Consider the following 8,725-nt stretch of genomic DNA (forward strand, 5'->3'; position numbering starts at 1 on the left):
CCAGTTGAACGTTCTGAATAGGGATATCGAGATCATTTTTGCCGCCCAGAACAAAAATCATGATCAATTTGTAAGAATTAGACGCATTTTTGATTCGTTAACCTCTGAAATTGCTCAAATTTTCATTCTAACGAGTAATCATCAAAATTCCCAACTTGGTGAGCATACCGATGCATTGTGGCGTCGGGTGAATAGCCTACAAGTTAGGGTCAAGCAACTTTTGTTGGAATTCGATATTCGTTGCGAGAATAGGCACGAAGCAGTAGGACAATTGGTATCGCAACAGGCAGCTTTGCATAATTCTTCCTCTCCTGATCCTATCCTTACAGGCCTTATTGGTTATGACTACCCGTACCCTCAACAGTCAAATATACCCTTCCAGGAATATGTAGATGAGAAGATTAGGCACCTCGGTGAACAAATAGGAAGGTACAGGAACCATTTAGCATCCTGCATAAAAAGCAATTATGCTATTGTGGAAAAGGAAATGGGAAACTTCCAGAATCACATGAAGTCATCATTTGAAGACGAGGTCACTTGGATTCATGAACAATTGACGAGGATGCAAACTACCATAGATAAGCAAGACCAAACTATTCAAGCTCAGTCCAGCGTCATCAATGAGTTCATCTATGCAAATTCAAGGGTTCAAACTCCTTCCAAGGAGATGATACCCACGCTACCAAATCAAGATGACCCCTCATCCTGCGTTGAACTTCGTGGCGTCCCTCCACCACCACAATTCTTGTTTTGTCCTCCACCACCGCAATTCTTGTCGCATTCTCCTCCACAGGTCAATAACCCTCCAAATGAGAATAAAGAAGATGCCGTTCCAGCGTGGTGCATTTCTCGCACCAGAATCATGGATGGCAAAGAGGAAGAAATCCCTACAAATCCTACCGATGCAATCATGCAAACTCGTTCTTCTTCGTCAGGACCTGTTCATTCCGTAGGCAATATTCCTCCACCAAAATTTAACCCGAACATCGATTCAGCTGAAAATTTCATCATGGAATTAGAGAATCATATGGAACGGAAGCGCTTTCTCCGGAAAGATTGGATCCTATCACTGGCTGCCGTCTTCAATCAAGACCCCAATCAATCATTGTGGTGGCAACGCACCAAACTTTTCGCTCGCACATGGGACGATTTTAAAAAACATTTCATCACCATGTATGCATCGGATTCTGATCTTCATGCTGCACTAGAGAAGTTACTTTTACGTCGGCAGAATGACAACGAACCGTTCCAGAAGTTCGCCTTCGAGATGGATCTCCAGTACCGGAAAGTGTACCGGATGACAACCAACAACAAAGAAGCAGAGATTGTCACCTTCATTGCAGAAAAAGCTTTACCGTACTTGAAAGTAAATCTCCTCGCGAGTCGTGCTGCAACGGTTGTGGACCTCATTAACTAAAGTACAAATCCTGGCAAAAAGGTGAGAAGAAAGTGGAATCTCATCAAACAAATTCTGCAAATTCTGGAAGGAAGTCTCCACCACCCTCAAATAATAGACAACATCAACAAAATCAACAACAACCACAACAACAGCAACAACAACAACAAGTGGCACCTTTCCGACAACAAGGTCGACCGAAAGTGTGTACATATTGTCCCCATTTAAGCAACCATACCACCCAGAATTGTCGTCGTCGTCAACAGCCTCAAGTCAATTGTGGTCAAGGGAGTGATCAACACTCTCAGCGTCAACAATCGTCACAAGATGCGACGGGAAACGGGAGGAGGGAGTAACCATCCACGGATTTGTGGTTACTCATCCTCTAATTCAAGATCCCAACCGACTAATTCCTATCCTTCCTATTACTTTTCCCTCCTGTAAATTAAATGCCTTAGCGGATACTGGTTCTACGATTTCAATTGTAAATTTAAAATCGCTTAGGAAAGTATTAGGGAAAAGATTTTCTGTAAATAAATGGGTAGAAGGACCAGTTATCATGCTAGATGGTACTGAGTCTCTTCCTTCTGGTATGGTTACCTTAAAATTTAATTTAAATGATCGTGAATACACTCACACATTCGCTGTCATGAATAGTTCGAATGAAATGCTCTTGGGTATGGACTTTCATCATAATTGTGGGTTAGTGTTGGACATAGGGTCACTTGAATGGGGTTTTTCAGACTCCTTTCCAAGTCAAAAGTCCCCACTCACAGTTAGTAAAGTTCACGTCTCCAATTGCAATTTACAATTAGTGAGTGAATTTGAATCCGATCAACTGAAGGAGCTTATCAAAAAGTTTCCCGATGTAGTCGATGCCCCATTAGGGAGAATAAAAGGTGTCAAACACACAATAAAAATGATGGAGGAGCATCCAAAGAGACAGCGTCCGCATCCAACGGCACCCCACAAACATGCAGAGATCAACCGGCAAGTTGACGAAATGCTAAAGTTGGGGGTGATCCGTCCATCAGATTCCCCTTACGCAAGTCCTGTTCTTTTGAAAGAGAAAACGGATGGGACTTGGAGATTTTGTGTTGATTTGAGACACATCAATAGATATACCGAGAATGACAGTTTTCCCATTCCTCGCGTTCATGACCTTCTCCGTAAGTTGGCCAACGCAAAGTATATCAGTACAATGGATGCAGAGAAAGGGTACTGGCAGATCCCTAAGGATCGTAAGAGCCTATAAGAGTAAGTACACCTCATTCTGTACACAAAGGGGCCTTTTTGAGTTTAACATGATGTGCTTTGGACTCAAGAATGCTGCGGCGTCCTATCAGAGGATGATGAACGAGCTTCTTGCAGGTCTCGATGAGTTTGTGTTAATTTATCAAGATGATGTCCTCGTATTTAGTGAAAACTTTAGTGATCACAAAAGGCATCTCGAGACTGTCCTAGAACGGTTTCGAAAAGCTGGCCTGACACATAAAAAGTCAAAATGCCACTTTGGGAAGAACCGCGCAACCTTCCTGGGTCACATTGTGTCCTCCAAAGGCATAGAAATGGACCCAGAAAAAGTAAGGGCCATTCAGAATTTTGAATTTCCATCAACCAGAAAGCTTTTAAAGACTTTTCTTGGGATGATCCAATGGTATCATGGATTTATTGACCATGTGGCCATTTTAGCGGAGCCACTTTATAAGTTGACCTCAAATAAAAGTGCTTATCGTGAAACACCCGCCGCAAAACGGGCTTTTCATGCACTTAAAGCCGCTTTCTTAAAAGAAGTAGTATTAGCCCACCCGATCACTGGAAAGCCTTTCATTTTGAGAACAGACGCCAGTAATATCGGTGTAGGAGCGTATATCTCTCAATTAGACGAATATGGGGAGGAGAAAGTGATTAGCTTTGCCAGTAAAACTTTCTCTCCAGCCGAACGTAATTACTCAACAGCAGAGCAAGAGTGTTACGGTATTCTCTTCGGTCTGGAGAAATTTCGTGAGTACCTTGATGGTCACGAATTTATTCTCTAGACGGACAACCAAGCCCTCACATACCTAGAGAGCATGAAAAATACGAATGCCAGGTTGATGAGATGGTCTTGGAAGTTGCAAGAATGGTCCCCATATATCCAACATATTAAAGGTCGTGGTAACTGTGTCACAGATTTTTTATCACGTAATCCAGGTACAGATTCCACCGAAGTTGACAAAGATGAGGAGAACATGTACCCACCAATTCAGGCATGTACCCTCAAGTTGGCGTGCAAATTGACACGTGAGGTCATCCAGCGCCACCAACAAAGATGTCCAGAGGAGATGACCACACATTACTCATCCCCTGACTTTGAGGCGATCAATGGGGTGGTCTATTATACCAAAACTCCCACCATCGTTCCGGTCATTCCATCTTCTCTGGTACCTGAGGTCCTCGCCACTTTCCATGACGCTGTCTATAGTGGTCACTTGGGCGTTGACAAAACAATGGACAGACTCAAGAAGAGCGAATTTTTCCGAAACATGCGTCAACAGATTGTGGACTACATCGCCACCTGTGACATCTGTCAGCGCGTGAAATTCGACAATCGGAAACCTCCCGGTTTGATGCAATCGTCGCCAGTCCAAAAACCGTGAGCCACCCTTTGTATGGATCTCATGGGCCCCTACATTAAGTCTTCTCCTGGAGAATTTACCCATCTTTTAGTCATCATTGATGGGTTCAGTAAGTGGGTGGAATTGTTTCCTCTGCGAAGCACTTCCGCCGCGGTAATTGGTAAAATATTGGAAGAACAGGTATTTTGTAGATTTGGTATGCCAGAGACGATTGTGAGTGACAATGGTACCAATTTTACGTCTACAATTTTAAAATTTTTGTGTAGTCAATGGAAGGTTACCCAAAAATTTACTAGTATTTATCACCCACAATCCAATCTGACAGAAAGAGCCAATCGAACAGTTAAAACTATGATTAGAGCTTATCTTGATGACCAGGCTCATAATAAATGGTCAAAACAGATTCCTTTTCTACAATTAGCCATTAACACGTCAACTCAAGAGTCTACAGGTTTTACTCCTACCTCAATTCTTTTGAATAATGATCCAAAATTACCTTTCGATATAAATGTCGGCCTCACTGACTCTGAACTAAAAGTTTTAAAGAAATCAATTCCAAAATCGTTTCAAGAAATCATATTTGACAGGCATAAGAGAAGCAAAAGAAATACTATGACCAACGCCATAGAGACGACCATTTCAAAGTGGGAGACCATGTAGTCATCCGAGACACCACTCTCTCTGACAAGGACAAAGGGATAACAGCTGGCCTATGCCCTCTCTTTCGTCCAGGAGTGGGAGTCATATCTAAAATTGTCGGCGAACTGACGTATGAAGTCACATTTCCTGATGGCGTCGTTAAATCTCCACTTCATATCCAATTCTTACGGAGATACCATCCGCGTCAGCCTCAGACAGCGCCACAATTGACACAACCATCACAAATTACGTCGACCCCAGCTCAGCACTCCAATGTCGACGCATCATCATCTTGTCCAGATAAGGATACTCTTGATACAATTAATAATAATGATGATGCTGTAAATGTTGATGATGTACCAATTAATAATGATAGTTTAAGACCTAAGAATAGTCGTAGTAAACATAGAAATAGTATTCCTAAATTAAGTCAAATTAATCTAGAGGAGTCACATGAACACGATAATCAAGATTCGTTTTCTAGAGAAATGCCAATTCTCAGTCCAATTTCAAATCTTCAAACAGTAGTAGATCCTAACAATAGTTCACAATCTCTTCCACCACCTCCAAGACGTAGTCGTAGACTACTTAAAAGATCGACATAATAATATAGCCGGTGGTCACAAGCGTCCTCGGTAATGAGTGGTATTTTTAGGATGTTTGATGGTGAATTTCTCTCATCTTCGAAAGAATGAAGTTCGGTGGCGTCTTGAGGGGTGATGAGCCCTGCAAGGTCAAAGCTAACATAGTTCTAATTGTGGTATTAACTAGTGGCCACGCAATAGGATGCGTCTTGGCGACGTGACGAACTAGCCAAGGTCAAATCCAGAGAAATTGCATACAAATGAGTAGATTTCACATCGTGCAGTCCTCTGAGTCCCTCAAATCTTCGTCAAGTCGCAAAAATCTTGGTTGATACGGTGCTTGGATTTGTTGAACACGTTTACAGTGATTTTTCCATTTAATATACGTTTTCCATAAGAGTAACTTGATTATCATGGTGTAATGATGATTCATAAATTTCAAAAAATTGTTTCTTAATAATTGTTCGGGAAAAATTGTTTAAATTTACACACATAGATAATAAGTTAGTACACTAAGAATAAAAATAAATTTGGAAAAGGCTCCATTAGATTTTTCGAAATTTAGAAAGTTCCCATTTTCCAATGTAAAACTCAGGAATATTGGGGGAAAATTTTTCGGAAATATAAGTTACAAAAATTATATATGATAGATGTTTAGATGTATAATAATATTTAACGATAAAAATACAAAAGGCTCCAATAGTTTTAGAGATATAAATTTCTAAAATTTTGATTTTGTGTCAATACATTACATATACATATGTATACATGGTACAGTATTGTAAAAGATTATAAAATGGTGGTTATCGATCTTGGGTTAAGCCAATAAGTATGAATTCTAGCTATAATTAATCATAGGATAATATAGTAGTCTTACAATTTCGTATGGCAAGGTTCAATTGTAGGGAAATTTTGAAATTTCCATTTTCCAATGTTAAAATTCAGGAATTTTGGAACAAAAATTTTCATTGGAACTTTCTGAAAAATTTATTTAGGATAAGTCTATAGTCGTACATTAATATTTAGCAGAAAAAAACAATCGGTCAAGGTTAGTTCTTTAGATAAAAATTCATGAAATTTTGGTTTTTGTACTAATACATATATATGTAACACACAGTAGTCATCATGACGTCACACTCCCGACTGGAAATTTTTAGTTACAATAATATTATGCCAATGTTGTTTAGAAAATGTTCCATTTGGCCACTTTTATGAAGTTAAACTAATGTTACACCGGTAATAAATAATTAACGTTCTGCTAACATTATACGAATATTAAAATAACCAAGCATTTTTGAGCGTAGACAATGTTGTGCATATGTTTTCTAAACATCGGTAAATAATGCTTGCACAATGTCAATTTGGTGTTTAATGAATATGCTGGGAAATATTTGTTCAACCCAATTACAACAATTATACTTTTTATTCAAATTTTAATTATTCGAAAAAAATTCAATACATATTTGAATAATTAATACATATGTGAGTTATTATTAAGTATAATGTGGATAACAAATTAATTCTAAATGGTGACCTGGTAAAACTACACATTTTCTTACAATTTTAGATTTACAAACAAATTCAGACACATTACTTAACCTACGGACAACATAAATATGTATTTTAGTACTATCTAAAGGATTCATAAAATAGGGCTCTTTTTTCATAAATTTTTTGATTTCTATCAAATTATTAGAGTTATCTATTTGCACAATTTTTGCAATACTACCATTTGCAAGCATGACGTAACAATCGCGCATATTATTTGCAAATTTAGGAACTTCAGACTTAGGGCAAACATCTTTACTAAATTCCTGTGATTCTAATACTCTACCAATGACCTGCTGCAAATGATTACTTTTTCCTCTCAGCATTCTTTTTAATTTTTGCATATAATTTTCAAAACTGAACGCGCTCGTACGTTCCAGTGATCCATACTTATCTGCATCATCTGGGAGGTGAATTAACGAGTGCAAATTATACGTTATAAATTCCTGAGAATAAAGATCTGCAAATTTCGCTACAAATGTTCCGAGCATTTGTCTAGCTAAATCATACCAAGAATCGTCACTACTTAACAAAATTCTAATTGATATAGAAAATAGTAGAAAATGCATATATTTATCCTCTGAAAGTACACCTCGTACAACGATTGGACCGCTGTATAATAAAAAGTTCCGAAACTCGGTGCCTTTCCAATAAGACAATTCGGCCAATGATCTAGGTTTACGCGAAAACTCTGATGGAAAATATGGTCTTAATTCACAAAGTCTACCTGACACAATATCAATTTGTAAGCGACTTAATTTATGTGGAATGCGAGCTCTAGTCCAGATATTTAATAATTTTTTGCACACTCCTAAACAAACTAGATGCAAATAATCTAGTGGAAATTGTGAGACCATCCCTATATTCAGTCTCAGAAATTCTGAACTTCCTGTGTGATGAAGAAGTTGGGTTTTTAAACGAAAAGTATCATCAGACCGTAGTGGCGAATTAATGTCAGGAAAAACTACTTTGCCTAAGTGAACGCCTTTTACTTCACATCTCTCACAAGCGTAATATCCAGTGTGACCTATAATTTGTTTCAGCATTGCCCTGGCCGGGGCATCAGCAATCACACATAAAAGTTTGAACTTAAAATGTTTTTCAGAAATATAAACACCTGTGGCAAATAATTCCTCTAATTCTAAAATAGTTGCATTTAAATATTGTTTTAAATCTAGTGGCTTGCTATCTCCTAAATACAAACCTATTAGGAAATGAGAATATATATTTGGTTCGTATAATTTTCCTAGAATTGGCCAAAACTGTTTTTTCGAACTATTGCTTATTGGGACTCCATCTATACCTAAAACTAATGTTATCTGGTCCGAGTGAATTTTCCCGAACTTAAGAGTAACCAGAAACTTTTTTAACCCAAAGTGATAATACGAACCTCCAGGAATTGAAATTACATCTAAATCTAAACGACGGGGAGTTTTAAGCAAAGTTTTGTGACTTTTTGGCAGACATAGACCAGTAAAACTTTCAGATAGGATTGATAATAAATTGTCTACTGCTAGGCCAGTAATGTTCTGCTTAACAGCCCAGACTGCTAATTTATCCTTAAAATCTAAATCAACACTATTTTCTTCTGACAACTCTGAGTCCGAGCTATATTCAGATTCAATTACCTCATCAATATAATCCTCAAAATTAAACTCGATCGTTGATTCTTCAAATATATCTAGCTCTACGTATTCTTCTACAATATTATTAGTCTGTGGTTCTGCATTAATACTACTACTCCATTATTATTATTCACGCCATTATTATTAATTTCGCTAAGAATTTTTTGAACCGAATTGTACATTTTGCGACGTTTACTCCTAGTAGAAGACATTGTAATCACTTTCGGGCAGTTTTTTTGAATGGAGCAAACCGGAGCCAGCGAGCGATGAGTTTGTTTATAACGTCCTCCGTTGTTCTTTCAAAATCGTCGTTAC

The sequence above is a fragment of the Folsomia candida genome, unplaced genomic scaffold, assembly GCF_002217175.1.
Source record: "Folsomia candida strain VU population unplaced genomic scaffold, ASM221717v1 Fcan01_Sc016, whole genome shotgun sequence".
Classification (NCBI taxonomy): Eukaryota; Metazoa; Arthropoda; class Collembola; order Entomobryomorpha; family Isotomidae; genus Folsomia; species Folsomia candida.